This window comes from Strix uralensis, chromosome 29, assembly GCF_047716275.1.
Source record: "Strix uralensis isolate ZFMK-TIS-50842 chromosome 29, bStrUra1, whole genome shotgun sequence".
Taxonomy (NCBI): Eukaryota; Metazoa; Chordata; class Aves; order Strigiformes; family Strigidae; genus Strix; species Strix uralensis.
Genome location: NC_134000.1, coordinates 3,638,424 through 3,662,820, shown reverse-complemented (window position 1 = coordinate 3,662,820; position 24,397 = coordinate 3,638,424).

The following is a 24,397-nucleotide window of genomic DNA, read 5'->3' as shown; positions in this document are numbered from 1 at the left end:
CTTGATTTGTGTATTCTTTTATCATTATTATTATTTTCCCTCCTTTTTCTGTCCTATTAAACCGTCTTTATCTCAACCCACAAGTTTTACCATTTTTGCCCATTCTCTTCCCCATCCGCTGCGGGGAGTGAGCGACTGGTTGTGTGGTGTTTAGCTGCCTGCCAGGTGAAACCACAACATAAGCACAAGCAAATTTCACGGTAGCGACTGCCATAATATGTAATAATCTGGGCTTTTGCCATGAAGGAATTAAAGGAAACAGAAATTTATGAGAAAATCATTGGGGCTTCCACATTATTTCCCTCAGATCTTTAGCAAAATGCAGATTTATGTCTGAATGAATAAATCATAAAATGCTGGTTGAAATAAGTAAACACAGCGATAGTAGCTAGAATTAAATACTTGCCCATTTTTCTGCAGTCCCTAAGCATTTCTTCCTTAAATTTTACTCAGGTACACACAAGTCAATCAATGAGTGAAACCGCTCCTCCATGACTTGTTTTTTTAGTTCAGAGCCACCCCCACTGTTCTACTAATACCTTCACAGCAGCCTCCAGTGCTCCGGGCACCACATCCCTCCCAGAGTGCTGCCAGCTTTAACAGTCCGGACGTCTCTGTCTGAGAGTGGTGCGTTTCTTTATATACCGAGAGTCCTTCAGCACTTCCGTGAGGTATTCCGGTGGTTTCGGAATCCCTGTAGTCATGTCACACCAAAAAAGCAACTTCTCTCCAAAACCACTTACAAGCAGGAAGGTGTATAACATTGAGAAGCAAAGAAAATTTAAAATGTTAATCACAGGCTCTCAGCCAGCTTATTTATATTATTTCTAACTTGCTAGGCAATGGAAAGGACTGACATTAAGTTTATATCTGGCAGACATTCAGTGGTACAGAGGACTAAAATCACCATCCCAGAATGTTCAATACATTTTGATATGCTGAATCTAATTCTAATTCCATGGCAGTGATATTTGTATTCTGCAGAATTCAGTGTAACATACAGAAAACTGAGCTGGCTTTAAAAGAACCACCTTAGGTACCTAAAATAGTTCCATTTAGGTTAATTTACACTTTACCCAGGCAATCCTTGCTGCAGTAGGATCACTCTTTCCGATGCAGCACTTACAGAAAAAAATAGAAACCTTGAAATTTGCAGTCCCAGGAATGAGGAAATAGGGCCAGGGAGAGCTAGAACAAAATGCACGTTGAAAAGTCCTGACTAGGCAGGATTTTGCCTCTAAAATGGCAAAAGTAGCACAGGCTACTGGTGGGGAGTCACTCTCTCATCCCCAACGGGAGGAGCCACCACCTCCAGCCCAGCCCCAGCCTGTCTGCTTTCTGGATTTTTTTGCCTTTGCAAAGCAAAGCAATAATGGGACATGGCCTCTGCCACTGCCCCTCCTGCTCGCCTTTACCTTCTGCTTCCTGATCCACCTCCTGCATCTATTTAAAACCATTCCAGGTTCTTTGTACACCAACCTGACCAGCACGACGTTTTATCCAAAGTTTGACTCAGTGTGTTCCTGGTTCATTCAGCACCAGACATCCTGTTGTTACTGTCAGCAAGCCTCACTCTTGCACATACACGATGTTTGCGTTGAATCATCAAAACAAGCCGATTCCCTTGCTGGCAGCTACATTGGAGATTTTTACTGCTGAGGGGGCTATACGGCATGAATTGCCCCTCGCCTTTAGCAGGGGCTCTTCTAGGCACCCTGCCCCGCTACTTCCTCTGATGGCTTCAAGCTCTGCTGTACCTACACTGATAACGTGAGAATCTCAGTCTGCGGGGATATCAAAAAAAGCTAGCACCTTCAATTAGCATCAAATTTTCTCAAAGTACTATATATAGATGCCTTTTGTTTGACTTGTTCTTAGGGGTAAGATGACATCAATGAGTTTTACAGAGTTTAGAATTCTCTTATCTACCCTTCCAGTATCACTCTATGTCCTATATTAGAAACTTCTATTAGGGAATGCACATCATGATGTTATCTCACTTTTACCCCACAATAACAATAAAAAAAACCTCCAGACCACCTAACTGTGTGCCAAGAGCACATCACTACTTATCTTTTCTATTTTTCAGTGTAAGAGTGAGATTCTTTCATTGCCTAAAGTACTTTTTTGCAGCTTATCTAGTTTCAAATTTGCTTTGAAATACAAACCTACAGTTTCACAGTAATGACTCTTCACATCTGCTGATCACTTTTGGGAAATCAAAACTGAAAAGCATATTTGAACGGCAACTTTTGGTCATGTGGAATTCTTAGCTGGGGTTCAGGAGGTATGAACGGCACAGGAAAGACAGAGGAGCTGCTCCATGTTGTAAGAGGTACTTGGAGGACAAGAAAGTAGGAAATGGTATAACACACTTATTCAAGGGTAAATCATTGGATAAGAGGCTGTAGGAGGAGAAGCAGCAAAGTTTAATACAAAAGGTTATGAAGGGATAGAAAGTTTTTAAAGGGTTTTTTTTTACATTCTAAGCATCTCAGATCAACAGATCACAAGGTGTCTCAGACAACACAGATTTTTATTCCTCATTCATACTCAGAAAAGGCAAGCAGACACATTTCATTTGTCCAGGATTGCACAATCCTGGAAGAACCCAGCGAAGAATCCACAGCAAAGTCACCCACTGTGAGGGAGCTAAGGGCAGAATTTCCTGACTCCAAATCTGGTGTTGTACTATACTAGGTCTCTCTCCATTTGTTCCAAAAACTTCTGTTTCCTGAAAACATCAGCTGCTTGTTGGGAAGCAGCAAACAGTAAACTTGAGATGTGTTTCAGAGGAACATTTTGTGGGGTTTATACAATTAGAGTGGGATTCTTCTGAAAATATTTCCAGATATTCTAAGTGCAAGTTGTCAAAGCTCAGATAATAGATGATGAGTGTTGGTTAAATTAAATGGATATGCAAGTATTAAACAACTTCAGGTATCCAGCCCTTAAACTTCCTCTCATGGCTTGAATGCAAAAAAATTTTTCATTTTTAAGTGGAAAAATGAATGGCACCCTTTGTAACTAACCTCCTCATTAAGTTTCCCTCATTCTTCCTTTGGGCTTCCCAGTTCACTAGATTACGCTAAGTTAAGCTTACAGTGCAGCATAGTTGAACAGTGTGTATTTTCATCTTCTTCCCTGGGAACTGTCAAGGTCAATCTACTAATCAGTTCATTTTTCTCAGAGATCCACAAGGGCTGATTACCCCAAGGGCATCACTAATTAATATTCAGGGTTGAAATAGAAGACAGTTAAGCTTGGCGCTAATTAAAGCTGGAGACTTTCATTCCCAGAAGCCCACAATGAAGTTAGTTTTAGTGGTAGAATGTGTTTTGCAGCACCTATTTTCTTTCCCTTTTACCATTGCAGAAATTTCTTCTGGAATCAAATGTGCCAGACTCTTTCTCTGTCCAGTTTAATGGTCTGAGACACATTTGGTTAGCTTTAAAAATCTCTGCTACTATTTCAAAGGTCATCAGACACCTTACACATCTTTTTCTTTATGCAGTCCGGAACATCCAGCAAACTCCACATCTTAAAGCATTCACAACACACAGATTCTGTTTCCTCTTGTGGTTTCATCCTTCACAGGGGATCTTAGTGGGCATGAACGAGTTTGGAGGATCGGCAAACTTTTCTTTGGCCTCACCCAAGCAAAGCTGGTTCTGATATCCCTGATACATACATAAAGTTCACTGAAGGCCTCTCCTAAGCCCTGTAAGATCAGTGGGAAGACTGCCACCTATTTAAATGGACTTCAGATCACACCTTACCAAGACATGAAAAATGGAAGTTTTATATGTCCCTAACTTATATTCATATTTTCAGATACCTTTACCTTATGGAGTTCCTGCCATTCCTCGTTTACCCCCAGGTACACAGAAAGATTGCTCTCGATACACTTCAGGAACTATCAATAGCCTATTAACTTGTCATTTCCAGATCCATACACAGGGCGCTGCATCACCCTCTGTGTCACTGACATTTGATGTCCTGCTATTTGCTTTTCTTGATAGGGCCAGGGTCTCTGAGGGACAAAGGATTGGAAGCAATGTGCTGCACCCATTAAAATTAATTGCATGCAAACATTAGAAACCAGCCACCCATTTCAGTCATGAAATATGGATAAGGATTTGCTGAAAGCCATTTATATTAAATTACTTTTATGATAATATTTAACTTTTTGGTATTAAATATTTAGTGCCCTTTTGCATCCCCAATGTGATGAACCTTCAAGCTCCCATATTTTTGACAGAACTGCAGAAAGTGGCTCACTAGTACCTTCAACGTTTGTCTTTGAATCTACAAGGTGATTCTCAAGAGCAGGGATAGACAAATAAGCCCGAGCCATGAGGACCTGCATGTTGCAGCACTGGACTAAGTGCCAACCAGTTCAGATTAGGATAGGCCATATAGGATAGGGCATACATTTTTTGCGTGCACTGCACCCTTCCTCAGAAGATCTCAGAGGACATCACTAACTTGTATTGTTACCCTCCACAGCCTACATAAAAGGTAATTCATGTCTCCCATACATGTGATGGTAGGCCTCTCTCACCAGATGAACCCTTTCCTGATAGCGAGTCAGCAACAGACAGGCACAGTGCCCAGTCCTGCCCAGTCCTGCCCACTCTCGGTCCCAGGACAGGTCTCTGTACGTGTGCATCTGTAGCAGCACATCCACAGTCACTCCCAGCCCAGGGGTCTTACCAAGAGCTCACTGAAAGGATTAGCTGTCCTTCGGGGCATCAGAGAAATCTGTGGCCAAATGCAGAACATCAAACATCAGAGACCAGCTCCAGTCTCACTTCCACGTTACAGCCAAGAAGAAGCCGAGAAAAAGCTTGGTGCTACAACAGCAGCACCACTTAGCTCAGCTGGGAGCTCTTACTATAGTAGAGTCAGGATTGGGCTCCCCCTTACAAAAAAACCTTTACCCTCATTGCTTTTTTCCTTTATGTTTCACACTAATTCAAACGGAAAAAAACATCAAAAGCTGTTCTGTATCTTGACTCCACTTCTCTTCCCAATTTAAGCAAACTTGGTGCTGACTTGAACTTCCCGGTTAGTTAACATGGGAGCTCTCCGTGTACCAGCTGCCTCTGCTAATATGATGATCAAAACCAATAGCTCAGATTACGTTTCACTAACAGCAAAAGAGATGCTTCAGCTGCTCATAAGGGAAAGACTAGAGTGGGATCAGCATTTATGGTGTTGAAATATTGGCCTCTGAACAGCCTAGAGCGATAATATGATACACAGAAAAGCACCCAGCTGCTGGATGTGAACAGAATCTCAAATGAAAGACCATGCAAATAAACCCCATCTTATCACCGGCAGTATCAAAGATTATAGAAGGCACATTCACTGTGCTAGACAAAGCTGCTCAGTCCTGGCGATGCAGAGGAATTAACCACAGGAATATTAACTGACTGGGGAAACTGATGGTAGTTGCTCTCTTGCTAAGGAAGTGGTGGCTGAAAACCCGGCCAGAGCAGTTTAATCATGCCTGTGGCAAATATTTCATATCGTTCATAGACATCTATGCTTCGCTCACGTTTAATTTCACTTAAATGAGAAACTACTGTACAGTGTTGAAATACTGAATTAATAGAAATTAATATTTATAGGTGTTTATTTAGCATTAACAGCAAGCAACTGTGTGGAGTATACGTCTTGTGAATATAATCTGGCGCTGCAAAATTAGAGGTGAAGTCGGGCTCAGCCTGGGCAAAGCCAGCTCGGAGCGGGGTCCGTCTGTTTTGTGTCTGTGAGTCAACTAAAGACAGAACACCACCAGCTATATAGCACAAGCAGGCTGAAAGCTCCCCTTCAGTCTCCAAGAAAAGTCACCTCCATTGCTTGAATCAGAATAATTACTTCCTCCACCATCCGCTCACACTGGAACGAACTGTCAGGTTTCTTCCTCTTCTCTCCAAAGACGAGGGAAAGCTGGATATAGCTCTAATGAGCGCTGCAGTACCTTTTTGGGAAGTATCCAGCATGTTTCTTCATTTGCTCAAGTGCTTCAAGGAGAGTTTAGACTACACATAAAGATCAGTCACTGTCAGCAATAATCAGAGGAGCAGCTTTGTCTCTCTTCGCCTTATTCAACCAAAGCTCATGGATCAAAAACAGGTGCTTGAAGTTGAATTCAAGCAAGTTAGGCCAACTGGCAGGGTGAGCTGCTCCTGGAGTTCGCAGTTATGGTGCAGGCACCTTAGGCTACTGATGTAAAAGCCCATTTGGTCAATGCTGCGCATAGATAAAGAGAGTTCCTCAGTCTCTGATGGCAAACTCTCACAGTGCTTCGTAGAAAAATCTAGCTAGTGAAGAAAGCTACAGTACATTAGCTCAGCTACAGGGGTTATGGCAAATGCACCTACCAGTCTTCAGCTCTGTACACGAGCTTCCCAGAGGACATGGAATTAAGTTCTTAGTCTCGGTCTCTATCCTCAACGTGTTCAGTGGCTTGAGGCCAAAATAAGCTAGAAGCTAGGCACCCAGAAAATGAGAAACACACACATGCTGTGTTTGAAAAAAGTGGTTTAAATGACTTGCCAACTTCCTAATAGAAATATCCTACAAAGGTTTTTTTCACAATAGATGAAGAAATGGAGAAGCAAGCATAACATCTACTGCTGTAAATATGTCAGGCAGCTGCCAATTCATAAGAACTTATTTTTCTTCCTGACACTCCTCGTCTTATTGACTGCACATTGTTTAACATCTCCAACATACAACAAAGGCACCTCAGATGAAATTATTTCATGCCCTGTGTGAGCCTGACTCAGTCCACAAGCAGGGCCCATGCTGTGCTGTGAATGAGGCTCCATGAGAGAAGGTATGCCACTGCATACCTCTTTGTACACTGTGAAGCATAGAAGGACAGCTAAGATTTCAAGGGCAAGTTTGGCCACATCTACATTTCTTGCTGGGGCTAAGACTCCGTTATCCAAGCTGTCCTACTTATATTGCCAGATGGTGCAATGGCTTAGAATGAAAAGGTGAGCAAACACAACACAACTTGGAAATCAACTAGTTTGTGCTTGAGTGCCACCTAGGCCCCTGAGCTAATAGAAAAACATAACCTTTCTTAATACATCATTTACTGTTCTTTGGCTAGTGGGATTCACAGGCTTAACGTTCCTCCTGTTTTGTGAAAAGTCACAAACTTTTCTCAAAAAACGTTACCCAAAAGCAAGTTCTCACTGATTTCTGTGGAGGCAAAGCTAGATTCTCTGTGAGAATGATGATCCATCAAGCCTGCCAATCTACTCCTAAGGACCTTGACCCAATCCATAAAATCATTACTCTCTTTTCCTGCTTGAAAAGGTACCTCTTCAAGCATCACTTTGCACAGGATAGAGAGCTGTAAAAACCCTGTTTGTTTCAGTTGTTTAAAAATTATCTTTGAGCATACAAACTCTGCATGCTGCTGGTGGGCAGGATCAGAGGCTCCTGTTCCTCCTGTCCTCCATCCTCTGTGGTTTCCTTTGTACCTTCCCTGGCATGTGTCAGTGCGTTCATACAGCAGAAAATGGCCTCGGGGCTTAGGGGTCTACAAATTCTTATCACAGAAATAGCAGGTAGTAATTATGCCTCTGTTCTCACTTGGGCAACTGAGTCCAGGGTGATTTATCCATTGAGGGAGAAGGTAGTACTTTGCCTGGCCACGTAAAGAGTTTTGTGTTATAGTGACAGCACATTAAAAATATTTAGGAGAGGCTGTTTCTACAAAATCAGAATATATCATGAGCATCTTCTTTCCACCCAGCGATGTGAGCCTAGGTGGTGAGCTACCTTTCAGCTTGCTGCAGGTAAATCATAGCAATCCTCGTGCCCTAGGCTTCATCCTCGAAACCTTTCTTGTTATGATTTCAGACCAGGCTCTGCCAGATCCTAGCAGCTTCTTAACTCTGCTACCGCATATCATTTCCTCACTGGATGAGTGCAAGGATGCTGTAATCACCCAGTCCAAGGCTACTAACGTCCAATGTCAGGCTGAGAGAAAATGATCCAGTGTACGCCCAGCACTTACAAAAGCGCAACCTTTGCTTGTAACGTAGCAAGTAACTTTGGCTGTAAGTGGCATGTCTTGGCAGAGTAAACACCAGTCATTGGAGGCTAGTGACATTTTGCCTGCCACTATGTACAGATGCTCACTTGTTACAAGTACATGTTGCATTTGTCTCATGCTTTGTAGCAATCAACCCTTCGCTTGGATTTAGGTGAAATGGTCTGAAAAGTGACAAAGGTTCATGGTGTGGGAGCAGCAGCTTAAGAAGTGGTTTTGATTTCTGCCCAAACAGCCATTAGAGGCAAAAGAAATGCCAATCCAGAGCTGGCAGAGTGTTTCAAGTGCTTTGAGTGCACACAACTGCATGATGGAAGTGACAATCAGATGATGACCCAATCATCTTTTCTCACTGGAAAAAGATTAAATGCACATTCATTCTCTAGGAGATAAAACTATTCTGGGGAAAAAGTTTTCGTCTGAGGGCTTGAGGAGAGTACTGAACAAGCCAAAACATATTTTAAAGAAAGCGTTCATAATCAGTACTTGTATTAGAAATTTCTAGGGGACGATGAAGCATATCAGGAAGGTGGAAGGCATTAAAAGCATAGACACGAGTTTAAGCCTCTGTTGGAAGAATAAAACAAAAATTTAAAGAGTTTCATACCTGAAATAATTCCTTCTTTTCATGAAACCCAACCCCTAAATCATTTTGGTTGTCCCAGTCTCCAGAAATGGATGAGAAAGAAAGAATTTTAAATCTCAAAATAAAGCGCTTTCTAAGCAATCTACAAAACTTTCAGACCCTAATGTTCTGAATACTAGCATTTTAATTTTTCTAGAACAATTCATGCTTTGATTTGATTATCCCGAAAGACTAGTTCTTGAGAGAGGCTCATCGAATGAGGGCCTTCTAAAACTATTTCAGTTCTTCTGTTGACTCTGGAAAGGTGTTCCTGGATCTGCTGCCATCTCCACCGAGCTCATCTAGTTGTCACTGTGGGGCCCTCTCCAGCGTATGGCAAAGGAATAGATGCCCACACACATTCTTTAGCTGTCTGAGGGAAGAGCTATGCTGCTACAGGCACAGCTGTGGATGGAGCACACAGCAGGGATGGGCATGTTCTGACTTGATTTAATACTGCATTTTGCTGGGCAGAAAAATATCCCAGTGTAAAAATGTCTTTGGCAGAACCTCACCCTGCAATGTAGATCCTCCCTTCCATCCCCCTGCATCACAAACAGCTGTGGTGCTCTCTCCAGTGTTACTCTAATGCCAAATGTTTGTTCATATCACAGAGATTTTAGTGATACAAGCAAGTCTCTGTGTGTGTGTGTGTGTAATGATTTTTGGAATATCTCCCCCACTGTCAGTGGAAAGGCACCAGGAAGGGAAGGATCCAGAATGTCTGCAAAAACTGGTGAATTAGCCACCGTTAAAGGAAAAAGTACCCGCCAGAAATTCTCTTCTTTAACACTCCACAGACCTCTCCTTCCCACCCCATGTCAGTAAAATGTGCTTAATGGATCATGCTGAACTTTTGTCGAATAGCAGCTGCTCATTTTAGAGATTTAATAAATTAAAGGCCAGATTCAACGGGCTATGGGTCTGCTAGTGCCAGACACGAATTGCTCCGAAATCACATGCTAGATCTGGGCTGTCCTGTGATCTTTGTTCTTCCAGACTACAGGCCAAGAACTCAAGCTAAATGGCCAGCATGGCAGTAGTGAAATAAGTGAAGGAAGGAAGTTGTGAAATTTAGCAGTGAAAACTGCTAAAATCAATAGAGAAGGTGCCACACTTGTGAGCTGAGCTCAATAATATACATTTTATGGTTGCAAGCAATAGCCCAGTTTAGAAAAAAACGTCTGTATTTATTCAGCAAAGGACTTGTGGTTGTATTATTGCTCATGGATTTTGAAAAAATAAACATTGTCAAAGAATTGCCTGAGCCTCTCCGTTTACTCACTGTTGAGCTGGGTTTTTAGCCATATAAGTCAAAGTGAAGTGTTAACGATCTCGGTCCAAGGAAGCACTCAATCACATCCCTAACTTTGGAAATATAACTGGTCCCATCGGAATCTACTGCACGGCTCAAACGCTTAAAGGTAGACACATGTCTAAGTACTTTCCTGCCTAAATCCTTCAAATGAAGAACTAATATTTTTAAACAGGAGACAAGCTGAATAAAAGCAGAAAGTGATCCAGATCAGGGAAAAATGGTGACCAGTAAATGCAACTGCAAAGTGTTTCCAATTAAGGGAAAAAGTAGAGAGAGATTAAAGGGATGCAAGACGAAGCTCTAGATGTAGATATTAGATGTTGTACATGAATTGAGATATTGAGTAACAGTGCAGCAAAAGGCCAGCTTTCCTCAAACGCTTCGACACAATATTGCCACTGAGGAAATTAATTGAATTAGATCAATAAGAATATGAAAGTCCCCTTTGCAAACATAACTGCTCGCGCACACACAAATTATTTTGTGTTTAACCGACAGGAGAAATTTGTGTGTGAAATTAGCAAGGAGAAGGACTATTGCAAAACAAACAAATAGCATGGGAAAGTGCTAACTGCACAGTCAATGCGGCAAAGATCCTGTGTTCTGTCTGTGACTCAAGGAATGAAATAGAAAAGTTAAGAGCTCACACCATGAGCTCCCAGCAGCCTGACTGTTTATGTGCAACAAAAGGACTAAATAAATACAAGGAAATGGGGAGAAAAAAGTTCCATCAGCAATTTTTAACCATATATTTTCTAAAGAAATAACCTCTCATGGAGCTTTAGCTCCACTTACTGGCTGTAAATTAAAGTCTTTATATTTACTCAAAGGACAGCTCTCAAATAATTTTTCCTGCCTTCAGTCTGATCTCCCTTACCATCCAGCTGAGCTACCCTGACTGACCTTGGTGCAGCATAAATCAGAGTCACAGCAGCCAGTAGAAGCTGGGGAGGTCCACACGACTGGTCATGCCTGCACTCACCGTATTCGTGGTGCTTGGAGCTCCCCTGGGCTACCTAACTGCTGCCAAGTTGGGTCCACACCTGGAAGGCAAAAGAGCATACCTGGGCATGGAACACAGCAAAGGCAAGGCAGGGTGAATCAACTGTGAGTCGTGAAGCAGAGAGATCATGCGCAAGTCCTCATACAGTTGCAAGACATGAACATTTATCTGCATGAAGCAGTGGCCCTGCCACCTCACAGAATCACAGAATCACAGAATCATCTCAGTTGGAAAGGACCTTGAAGCTCCTCCAGTCCAACCATGAACCTCACCCTGACCGTTCCCAACTCCACCAGATCCCTCAGCGCTGGGTCAACCCGACTCTTCAACCTCTCCAGGGATGGGGACTCCCCTCCTGCCCTGGGCAGCCCATTCCAACGCCCAACAACCCCTTCTGCAAAGAAATCCTTCCTAAGAGCCAGTCTGACCCTGCCCTGGCGCAGCTTGAGGCCATTCCCTCTTGTCCTATCGCTTGTTACTTGGTTCAAGAGACTCATCCTCAGCTTTCTGCACCCTCCTTTCAGGTGGCTGTAGAGGGCCATGAGGTCTCCCCTCAGCCTCCTCTTCTCCAGACTAAACCCCCCCCGTTCCCTCAGCCGCTCCCCATCAGACCTGTGCTCCAGACCCTGCACCAGCTCCGTTGCCCTTCTCTGGACACGCTCGAGTCATTCAATGGCCTTTTTGGGGGGAGGGGCCCAAAACTGAACCCACTCATCAAGGGGCGGCCTCACCAGTGCCAAGTACAGGGGTAAGATCCCTTCCCTGTCCCTTGCTGGCCACGCTATTGCTGATACAAGCCAGGATGCCATTGGCCTTCTTGGCCACCTGGGCACACTGCTGGCTCCTGTTCAGCCGGCTGTCAATCAACACCCCCAGGTCCCTCTCTGACCTCAGCACAACCAATGTCTTTTAAATGTACTACAAAGGGTGAATGTCTCATATCACGGAGCAATGGAGACACTGCTGTGCTTATCTGACTTGGCTCCTCCTCAGCATCACAACTGGATTTGGATTGAATTACCTTAATCCTCCTCAGTCTTACCATGGAGCACCTATGCAGCATGTCAGCACAGACACTCAGGAAGAACCAGAAATGCCAGACATAAGATGAGCTACCGTGGCCAAAAGTGGGTAAGGAAACAGGTGGAAGTCACTGAGTTACCCATGCACTAAGGCCAGAGGGGGACTCTTGGTAGTGATAGGTACAAGAGTACCCACAGATAGCTGATCAGAGATGAGCAGAGTAGCCTGAACTTATACTCAAGGGATCCCAGCTGTTACCCATTCAGGCACAAGGAAGAACATACCATCCGAAGAGCTAGAGAGGAGCTCACCAGCAGAAAATAGTAAAATCCCTTTCCAACTAGGGAGAACAGCACATGCTGTCTGTGGTCCATGTAAGGGCATTGCATTGCCCTAATTAAGCCTGAACAGCAAATGGCAAAAATTCCTTTACAGAACCAGAAAGCAATAAAAGGTGGACTCAGAAAGCCATGAGGCAACTGTCTGCCAAAAAAACCCACACCCTCATGATACCTGTAACATCAGATCATGCTCGAGAATGGAAACAATGTGCTTAGTCAAACTCCTGTTCTTGAGTATTGTATATTCTGGATATGTGAATAGCTTTACAGTTACAAATTTTCACAAACTTCTTCTGACCGTCGGCAGGGTGAAACAGGCTGGGGATTGCCCCAATTCTGGTGGGAGGAATCCCACAAGTGTGAATTAACCACCTGCTGTTCTTGCTCACAGTCCCATGCTTCCCCCCAGCGCCTGGCGCCCGTCGCAGTCTGACAGGCTATGGTGGTACATGCACGCAGTGGGTAAGGCAGAAGCACAGGTGGTAGAAAACACTGTTTCTGTGATCACTCTGAGTCTGTAGGGAGTCGAGGTTACCTCTTGACCTGCTCACTTGAGGTAAAAAACATTGCAGCACAACTATACTAGCAAAGCAGTCATCTTTAGGTCAGAGTTAACTGAACCCAACGTGACCTTACTTCTGCTCATTTTTCTAGCACAGAAAAGCCCAAAGGCATAATGCAAAGTAACACGTATTAAGAGGGACTACCTTAGAAAGGTTACCTCTTCATTTAATCATACATTTCAGTTATTGCTCAATTAACATACCTCATGCATTTTCATCCCCCTATTACAGCCGCAGTATCTTTAGACCTGGAGCTGTACGGCTCTGTGCCAGGCATTTACTGTTATCTGCTCAGATAGGTAAATCATTTTCCTTAGTGCAGACTGTCAGCACGTATGCTTTCAGAGCAGAGGATAATTTCTGTGGTCTTTTATGAGGAAGTACGCCAGGTGTGTAATCCAGCGAGAGCACCCTTGTTTCTCCTCAGCTCCTTGTCTGCACTAGGGTCGGAGGTATGCCAGGTTGTGTGCAGGTTCAGAACCCAACGACAGCACAGGATCCTCATCTCTTTCCTGTTCACCAGGAGCTTTGGTCTCTATACACCAGGTAGCACCTAACTTTGTTGTGTCCGTGACTAAGGCATCCAGTACAACACTTCAGAAAGAATGATCAGGAATTTCACAAGCAGATTGTCTCTATAATAGATAAAATTATCTCTGAGCACAGAGTGAAAGATTTTATTCATTCATACGACAGCTTGTCATCACGACTGTATTGCACCATGCGTTAGAGCTCACAGATGCCGAGGGCTCCCCAGGCAGTACAGTCCGGCACAGGTCCAGGGAGAATTAGCTACGGCTCATACGGAGCTTCTTGCTAGGCTGATCGTGCTGCTTTCAGGACATGAGCTGGTATCTCCAGGCACAGCTACTTCCCTGCCTATATGTACCAGCCTACTCAGTGGTCATGCAGAGACCCCGATCCCGTGCTCCAGTGCAGTGTGCATGAGCCTTCTGTTGCTTATGATCTCAGTGAAAAGTATTTCTAAGCATGGCAAGTGAGTCACAGTTTTTGTCCCAAGTGAACTCTGGAATAGGCCGGGTTTAGTGCATCTCTCTTTTGCGTCTCCAGATGAAGCTCATTTGTCACTTCACAAACAAACTTTACTAGTTCCCACGGAGTACAACTACTGCTCTAGCTGCTTGTCACTGCAAGTGGCTGAATCTTCAAAGCAGCGTTACAGAAGAGAGGAACTGGGTTCAATACAAGTATACTGTGTGTCCGTCCTCTGGGACATGACCTTCCATATCCATAGGGAAGAAACTGCATATGAAGTAATGGATTCACACCGGTGTAAAACTACTTTGCACAAGCAACTACCATGTTCAGGTTTACAAGGCTGTTTGACTCAGTTGATAAAACTGAGATGTTGCTGTTCTGGTGAATGGGAGAGTGAGTTCACGCTCCCATGGGTCCATATGCAGCCTTCAAGGTCTATGTCTTACTTCGTTTTCCAGTATGGGGCACAGATGCTTTATGCTAGCTATCTCCACAGGGAAGAATCATTTCCCAGCAAAGGCCAGGAGAAAAAACACAGTCACCAAAGCCCTTCTAAAAGAAATACATTGCCATAAAGAACAAGGAGAAAAAAAACTTTGAAACTGAAGAAGGCTTTGCTTGCCCAGAAACGTTTACCCATTTAATATAAAGCCTCAGGAAGGAAATGCAATAATCTACAATATTATCACTGAACTGCTGTATTATCTAAAATATACATTAAAAAGTCACCCTGCTGCGAGACAAAATATCATTAACTTCCTGGTCTTTAGAGCAGCTCAAGTCCTTCAAGGGATACTTAATATCAAAGCATAGCATATCTCACTTCTTTCAGCTGAAATGGCTCTGTACAAAGTATAAAAGAAAACCTGGCCTTACTCCTATTAAGCATGAAGCTGAAGACTACAACAGAAATTTCTGATCCTCCAGTAGCTCTGAAATGGCATACTTACACAGAAAGAGAACGACTTCTTCAAGAAATTGTCCATCCGTTTTCAGTTGGAATATGGTTTTTGTTTTTCCTTTTTTCCCCTTCTTTCTCTATACATTCATTCTGGTGTTTCAGACAGTTAACCGTGGTGAAAATGTGACTACTAGCCAGAAAAGCATCAGGAATAAAAGGATATGGGATTCCCTACGTGAAAATAAGTGGAACAGATTGCAGGATACATAGTTCACAAATTATTTAGACTGGTATTCTTCTTGTTCGAAAATTGAGCTCAATGTCTTTGTATTGCTTAAGTCCTACAAAAAGTATTAAAATGGTGTAGAGGTCTTGAGCTGTCCACGTGTACAGTTGTTCATTCGAAGTAGTGAGCCTCATCTGAAACCAAACGACCCATTAGATTTACAGCAAATTCAGATGAGATTGGTAAAGATTAAGGGATTAAAAATGAATATAACATTTAAATGTAGATTTGAACATAATTCTTAGCAGGTCTTGAGTCTGATATTCTTGAAAGACAGTAGAGGAATAGTAGGTACCCTACCAGGAGTCACAATCCATTTCTACTTGCTGAGCATGGAAAGAAAAATTCCTACTGCAAAACAGTGGGAGCAGTATTAGAATATCTCTTCAAGAACAGGCTGAGAAACCTGGGGTAGCTCAGCCTGGAGAAGAGAAGGCTCCAGTGAGACCTACTAGCGTCCTTCCAGTACTTAAAGGGGGCTACAGGAAAGGTGGGGAGGGACTCTTGGTCAGGGGGTGTAGGGATAGGATGAAGGGTAATGGTTTTAAATGGAAAGAGGGAAGATTCAGATTAGATCTAAGGAAGAAATTCTTCCCTGTGAGGGTGGTGAGGCCCTGGCACAGGTTGCCCAGAGAAGCTGTGGCTGCCCCCTCCCTGGAAGGGTTCAAGGCCAGGTTGGACGGGGCTTTGGGCAACCTGGGCTAGTGGAAGGTGTCCCTGCCCATGGCAGGGGGGTGGAACTGGATGATCTTTAAGGTCCATTCCAACCTAAAACATCCTATGATTCCGTGATGATTATGGGAGAAGGCTTATGTCTCATCTTCCCTCAAAAAGAGATATTCCGCTACAGTGAAGGAGACAGACTTCTGAGTCCACCTTCTCCTCACCACAGGATTTACCACCTGCTCCCCCACCCCAGCATCATGGGCATCACCAGTGCTTTACTCACCAAACACCCTTCTCCTATGAAACAAGGTGCTGCACATAAACAGAAGGGAGGAAATAGAATTTAGTACGAATTTGGGGTCAGTGTTCCATGAAGATTGCTCAAAAATGTCGTGATTTATGAGAGGATGCTGGTTTTGTCTTTATTATTATTACTAATGTGGAAAAGATAGTGGGATGTAGAGAAAATGAACCACAACAGGGAAAGAAGTCTGGGCACGTAACTTCACTATTCCTTTAAAAAAGGTCTTTAAAATCTCTAGGCGTGTAGACAATTTGGACTCCTAAGAAATGAAACGGCAGTATAGGGTGCTGTTGTACACTGGCCCGTTTTAAGCTCCGTGTACCTGTAAATGTCCCCTTGTGTTTCAGGGAGCTTAACTAGCACAATATTTAGACACTTAAGAGGTCTATAAATCAAAAGCACGTAAGGTAATCCTCTAGCATGCATGTCAGGTGGTCCATGTTATAAACTGACTGAAACCTTAGATCAAATTTGCAATCACTGTTTTCATGGACTACTCCTCTCCAGCATGATATTAAGTGATACTCATTATAACCGGTGATGCAGTTCAAGTAAAGGGAATAATACAGAGATAGTTCAAAAGGACTCAAATAGCTCAGAAGCTGGCGTAAGGCACGAATGGACCCTCCTTGTCCCACCTGACAATGCAGTTTGCGGCAGTCTTGTCACAGCCACGCTGCAGCACCGGGATTGCCGTCAGCGAAACGCGAAAGCTCTTTTCCTTCTCAATTCTTAGTCATGCTTACAGTTACCATGCAGCTCTCACGCCTGCAGGCTGAGATCTGACAGCCAAAAAAGGGGCTATTGGATGCATTTCACTTCTCTCTCTGCTTAAGTCTCAACTAATTCTTCAGCTGTGTCAGTCAGGACTTGAGTGGTACATAATGCTTGCAGTGGCTCTGCAAAAGAATAAATTTCACTCTTTGGTACGGCATAGTTTTACAGTGACATTTTGCCATTCATGTGAGAGATCTGTAACAGAAATATTAATACTGCAAATATTAGTATTAGTATGAATGAGATATGAATAGAAATGTGGGTGTATGAAAGCACCAGAAAAAAAAATGTCAGATCAAGGGACAAAGGACTGGTGGGCGTTAATTGCGACAGAACACCGTATCTGTGATTTTATGCAAATGACCACAGAAAGGAAGAAAAAACTCACATAAACGTAAGGTGAAGGTGGCGAATACTGCTGGAGCTATAAAACACTCAGATAAGGAAAAAGTTAAATTCATGAGTTTTACCTAAAACCTATATGGGGGCAAGAAAAAATATGAGGCAACAGGTCGAAATACCCTGAACTCTACGTAAAGGCACACGTATTTCTTACATTCCTTATTTTTAACTACAATAACCTACCACTGCAGAAAGATTCCGGAATGAGTCTGTATATATTTCCTTCCTTCTTCATATATAAGTAATTTTCTTCATCTCTTTATTCTCAGGTCTCATTCTAGTTTTTCTTTCTGGGATGTCAGACAGTGAAAGAGATATTTCCACGGTTCTTTCTCTGCACACCCTCTTCAAAAATGGTGCCTTCTGATCTGCTTGGGTAGTTGCTCTTCGTTGTGCGAGTCTCATAACAAGCACGGAAACAGTTTGCAGCACATAGGGCAGAGGGCTTTGTTTGCAGGTTTGATGTTTCTTTTTTAAAAAGGTGTCAAAAGAAGGGTCAGTAGGTCCTCGCAGCTGTTTAAAGCATATTGCATAGCCTCTGGAGTGATGGGCATTTCTTCACTAGAAATATTTCAACACCAGAGACAGACCTAGGACCGCTACTGCTCTTTGCAGCATTTGCAGCAGGAGACTCTGGCTCCTGCTGTGGGAGGATTTATGGGTGCTCTCCCTAGCCCTGCCACAACTAACTGTGAGGTTTAGGTGAGCTTCTGACACCGCCAAAGCATGGAGTAGACACCTGTCCTAAGAACTGACTCTGATAGCTGGACTGCACTGCCTGAAATAACCTTGTCAGAATAAAACCTGCGATGGACAACTTCTGTCTGTGGCAAGTTTGGAATAACCACTGTTGGTCCAAGAAGAGCGAGTCTTCCTTTTGTTCCCATAGCAGAACATACCTTCAGTCAGTTTGCAGATGACACCCAGTTGGGTGGGAGTGTTGATCTGTTCGAGGGTAGGGAGGCTCTGCAGAGAGACCTGGCCAGGCTGGAGCGATGGGCTGAGGCCAACTGGGGGAGTTTCAATAAGGCCAAATGCCGGGTGCTGCCCTTGGGCCACAACAACCCCCAGCAGCGCTACAGGCCTGGGGAGGAGTGGCTGGAGAGCTGCCAGTCAGAGAGGGACCTGGGGGGGTTGATTGACAGCCGGCTGAACACGAGCCAGCAGTGTGCCCAGGTGGCCAAGAAGGCCAATGGCATCCTGGCTTGTATCAGCACTAGCGTGGCCAGCAGGGACAGGGAATTACCCCTGTACTCGGCACTGGTGAGGCCGCTCCTCGATTACTGTGCTCAGTTTTGGGCCCCTCACTCCAAAAAGGCCATTGAATGACTCGAGCGTGTCCAGAGAAGGGCAACGGAGCTGGTGCAGGGTCTGGAGCACAGGTCTGATGGGGAGCAGCTGAGGGAACTGGGGAGGTTTAGTCTGGAGAAGAGGAGGCTGAGGGGAGACCTCATGGCCCTCTACAGCCACCTGAAAGGAGGGTGCAGAAAGCTGAGGATGAGTCTCTTGAACCAAGTAACAAGCGATAGGACAAGAGGGAATGGCCTCAAGCTGTGCCAGGGCAGGGTCAGACTGGCTCTTAGGAAGGATTTCTTTGCAGAAGGGGTTGTTGGGCATTGGAATGGGCTGCCCAGGGCAGGAGGGGAGTCCCCATCCCTGGAGGGGTTGAAGAGTCGGGTTGACCCAGCGCTGAGGGATCTGGTGGAGTTGGGAACGGTCAGGGTGAGGTTCATGGTTGGACTGGAGGAGCTTCAAGGTCCTTTCCAACTGAGATGATTCTGTGATTCTGTGATATGTCCCAAATCCAAGTTACAGTGAAAGAGGAAGAGGAAGAACTACACGCAATAGGTGGGTTATGCTGACTAGCTGGCAGGGACAGTTTGTTACTGTGCCTCTTGTGACTCTAGTAGCAGCAAACGGGTCATTCTCACTTCAGTCTGATCTCATCGACAGACCAGCAGCCAGCCAAGAAGGTGGGGGCAGGAGAAGCCCTCTGTTTTCCAGCCTCAAGCTCTCTGGGAGATGAGAAGAAACAGTTGAAGTATGCAGGAACAAATGTGGCACATGGACAACTCTCAGCCCATTCCTTTGCTGTCCCTGTCTAGCCCGGCGCAGTTAAAGAATTAGGTCCCCTTAAAACAATCCAGTAACAGAAGCCATTCTCTAAGTTTCTCTTAATTACTGAAGACAGAGTGGGTTTGGCTGCCACATGAAACAAGATTCATGTAGGAAAGGAACTACTTACCCCACGAAACATCATATTATTCTGGCCTGTGAAGGAGGCCACTTACCAACTTAATGAAAGAACAGAAGGAAAGCGATGGGTTTAGAAGCAAGATGGAACATGAAGGGAAAAGCAGAAGAGATTAAATAGAACAAGAAAGTACAACTGAGCTCTCTTAAGTCCACTGCCACACAACATAACATACCCAACGGATTGACTGAACATAATGTCGTAATGCTGATGAAGCAACAGGAGAGGTAACTTGGCCATTTCACTGTCTGCAGCTACTGCAGTTAATCAAGTTTTGACATTGTGGTTTTCTTTCCTTTTTGTTCCACCCCAGACTAAATCAGCGCAGAGACAGGATGTTCCTGCAAAGCAGCAGGGGCTGGAGAAGCAGATGGGGCCAGGCCCATTCCGCGCTAGTCCTGGTACGCTCTTCACAACATTGTTTCCTGTGCTTTGCCTTGTGCTGTTAAAATTCCTGCAGGAAAGGGAGAGAGGACGGCTTGTAAAACAAGCACAGCATGTGAGCTGTGACTTTTGTCTTTATTTCTAGCCCAGGTCCCTGAGTCATGGAATATGTGTTCATCCTCAAAGCAAGAAGATATTCCTCAACTGTTTCAACAGTCACATTGTTAAAAAATAAACCATCTATTTCTTCCATCAGCTCACAAATTCAGTCTCTCTTTAGATTTTTGTATTATTCTTATTATTGTTCAAATCAAGACAGCAGATTTACTGGCACCATAAACTGGAAGACTGACAGAGAGGCTCACACAGAGTATGCATTTCATATGTTCCTCCATGCCTGGGCTGGACTTACTGCGTCCTCCCAGAAGTAAGAGCTGTTTTTCTTGCTTTTGTCAGACCTTTTTCAGTGCAAGGTTATACGAAGTTATACACACCAGCCTGCTGGAGCAGCTCGTATGAGGAAAGCCCATACTGAATACCATGGCATGCTTTCTGCAGCAATTACCCAGCTGGTGCTGCTTCCACATCTCTGCAGATTTTTGACGACACTAAAAGAATGGTAAATCAAACAGAACTACCTTCATTTCTCGTGCATTAGAAACACAGTCTTTGTGCAGCCTAAGCTCACTCTTTTTGTACACTTGAAGGCAGCTTCTATTTTATTCTGGGATATGCAGCAGAAGGGAGAACACCAGGTGATTTGCCAAATGGAGAGGAATTAAACTGTGCCAAGTGCTGTCTGGAGTTTACTCACAGACACATACACCCATATCACAAACTGTCTCGCTGCAATATTTTTCCACTAAAACTAGAAGTGGTGCAAAACGCATTATTGTGTATTTCTTCATGGATTACAAGCTTCCTATGTACTCCAATGCCTTTCAGCTGGTAACATGTGCCCTGCTGTTTCTGAAATGCGTGTTGGTACGTCAGAACCAGGCTGCTGTCAGCAGTGAAAGTGTTAATGCATCAGATACAATAAAGCTCCATGAAAAATAGCACCCCTACCAACTAAGGCTTATCCCCTGGGAGACAGATAACGCTCTTCTTATCATTTTGACTAAACTCCTCTGAGTTCTTACAGTTCTGCTGACTTTTTACACCGCACCCCAGCACCGGTGGTTCACAGGCAGTGGGTGTCCTGCAAACCAAGAGCATTTGCAGGTCTGTAAGTATATTAGAAATGGCTGGGCTTTCAAAGCTGGGCTTGTTCAAATACATAGTCCATCTTGTAATTGACTGTCAGCTTGATTTACAATGGCAGTTGTGACGGGTTTGGAGATTTCAATCCAAAAAGCTCTCTGAAATAAATGAGGGGAAAAGTCAATCCAGTGAGGCAACTCGATTTGTTAATATCATCAAAGAGCAGTGAACAGTTTAGGCAACACATCAGCCCCAAACAAAATGCACTCAGGACAGAAGCAGCCCAGAAACAGGCAGTTTATAAAACAAATCACAACAGCTGTAGAAATTATAGAAGCTGATGAAGGAATGAAGGTCAAAAAGGGAAAATAAAAAAATCAGTCTATACAGAAGCAAAGCAAGGAATGCGCAACAACATTTAAGTTCTGAAGATTTTGACCTTTCAAATGCTTTATGTCATTTATGGAAAAAAGCTTCATAAGAATCCAAATCATACGTTGTGTTATCATATGCTTGAATTGTGGCACTGCAAATCTTCCAGTCAACCACAGTTTGCTTCAGAAACATTGTGCCTGACCATTTTATTTTTGTAAACTCATGAAACTCTTATTAAACATCAGGAAGGGAGGTGAAGGGGAAAGGAAGAAGATGCTGATGGAGACCTCCATGTTTCTTGGTTGGTCTCTGGAACCACAGACACTCATCTTCCCTCCCAAGGCTCTGAACACCTTGCATTTTGCACCCATTGCCTTTCCATTTTTAAAGTGAAGAGAGACGTTCCAGATACAATAATGTTATCCAAAACTAAGAGGACTAAGGGAAAACATATTTCGCACCTATTGCAAGAAGCTTGTCAGCAGGTGGAAGATGTTAACACCACACTTTCTAGCCCCAACTTTGTCAAATCTCGCTCGTGTTTAAGCTAAATTTCTTTGTTTAGACTAATACATCTGAGATTTTCACTGAACTAGAATCATTCATGGACATTTTTGGCTTTCTTTAGATGTAATAAACAGCAGTGAAAAGTAAAGCAAAGCTGACTTCAAAATCTATAACATATTTTATAAAGAAACAAATATTAAAATAGGACAGGTTTTGAAAGAGACCCACGTCTTCACATAGATCCAACTGTTCTGCTGATCGAGGATGCCAATTAAACTCAGACACCAGAGTGAAAAGAGGAGGCTGATTTTACTGTTACTAATTAAAGGATATAACCAAGTAATACAGAAAATAAGCAATAAGAAAAATACAGAATAGTACACTTAATTATTACAAGATACAGTTAATTATAGAAAATAAGAACAAGCAAGGTATAATGCACCTAATCATTACTACATGATGGGGAGAATAGTGATTAAGAAAGATCCATCACCCCTTGCATACGTTACCAACATCCAGACCCGCAGGCGCTGGGCAGCCCCGGTTGCAGCAAGGATTTGTTGAGCCTTTCCCTGCAAGTGGGAAGTCCTACGTGATGTGTCCACCCGTAGCTGAGGCTTCCAAAGCCACGGCAGGAGGGTCCACCCTTATATACCAAAACACAGCAAGTCAGAATGACCTGCACTTTTCCTTGAACGGAAACATCTGGTTTCATCCTCCTGTTGGATTCCACCCAAAGCCTGGCCAGGGCTCGCGGGGGAGAACCAAGGGAGTTTCTAACAAGACCAAACACTTGGGTTCTCAGCCTTGAACAAGGCTGAACAAGGGAAGTTGGATACACAATCTCACAGCATTTCATCCTCACTGCTGATTACGTTTTGCCTAAGCTACATCTTCCACTAGTGAGCATATGTATTTCGTTAATGATCAGATACTAATTAATAAACGCTAATGGTAATACACCAACACAGATGATCTGGATAGTTTATTACTTTGCCACCAGTATCCTCCCATCTCCTACTTCTGATTTCTATGTTTTGCTGTTAGATTATAAGAACTCAATAAGTCAAACAATTAGCCACATCAGCAAGCAGCTGCTTGGTAATAATATTTTATGCCTTCCAGTTTTGAACTTGACGTTACAAAGTGCAAGTGCTGTCATCTGTCTTTAGGCGTACCAATCCTGTTGGTCAGGCAGGTTAACCCCTTCAGTAAGTAAAGCATGCACAAACATTGGTTCAAAATCAAAAGTTTCTCCAAAGCGAACTACAGAATGAGTCTCCGTTTACTAGCACCTGCAACAAAGCCACCTCTGTCCTCTTGCCAGCGAAGAACAAGGACCCTTGAATGTTTGATTCCAGTCAGCAAGGGGACCATATGCATATGTCCAATACCCTGTCCAAAGTCCTAGTGCTCCAATTCCTCTCTTCCCTTGTATAACTAAGGCACTCGTCTTCACTCCTTGAGAAGGTTTAATTATGTGTGGATTTAAAACCCTTTGTCTCCATGGGAAATTATGTCCATATTGTTTTCAGTGGTAATGTTTATGAAAAAGTTCTTCTTTTTCAGCTAAAAAGGAATATATTTTTTAAAGACTATCTCTGTTCCAATTTCTCTTGAAAAATATTTTACCTTAGAAAATCAGAGGAAAATATAAACCAAAAATTATGTGAAAATATGTTTTTCAAATAAACTGATATATGAAAAAACAGATGGTGCTTTTCATCAACCTTAATTCTCCTTCTTTACATCAACTTCACTCCTGTCTACCTCATCTTCAGAGCTTAGTGCAAGTTCGTCCAATATACATCACCATTCTTCTTCCATGACTTCCTATCTTCTTGGCCTCATCATTGAAAACTCCCTTACCTTTCCACTCACATGCATGTCCTAATCTCATATTGATACCTCTTTCCTGTTTCCCACTGCTGCCAGAGTTCCTTTCAATCCAGACAAAAAAAACTGTTCTAGCTTTAAGGCTCTAACACAGTTTCTCCAAATGTATCAGCTATAACTGTGCTCCCTGTTACACAAAACTAGATCAATTTTTTTATGATTCCCTTGACTTAATTCATCGAATTTTTTCTTTGGATATTATCACTTGGCAAAAACCTATGGGATCTCATTAAAATTGCTTTCTTTTGCCCTTGTCCCAGAAGAGAATGTAGGACAACCATATTAATTAAAATACAGATAGGTCCCAAAGTCTCAACATCATTCCCCATGAGGAACATGCTCATAAAATTCCACCCATTCACATTCCCCAAGATCTGGGTTTATTTTTTTTGGCTGTCTGTAGCCCTCTTGGGATTGTTGGCTGGGGAGTCTGTCTGGGGGAATGGATGAACTGCTGCAGCTGCATAATGTTACTGAGATAAATCAT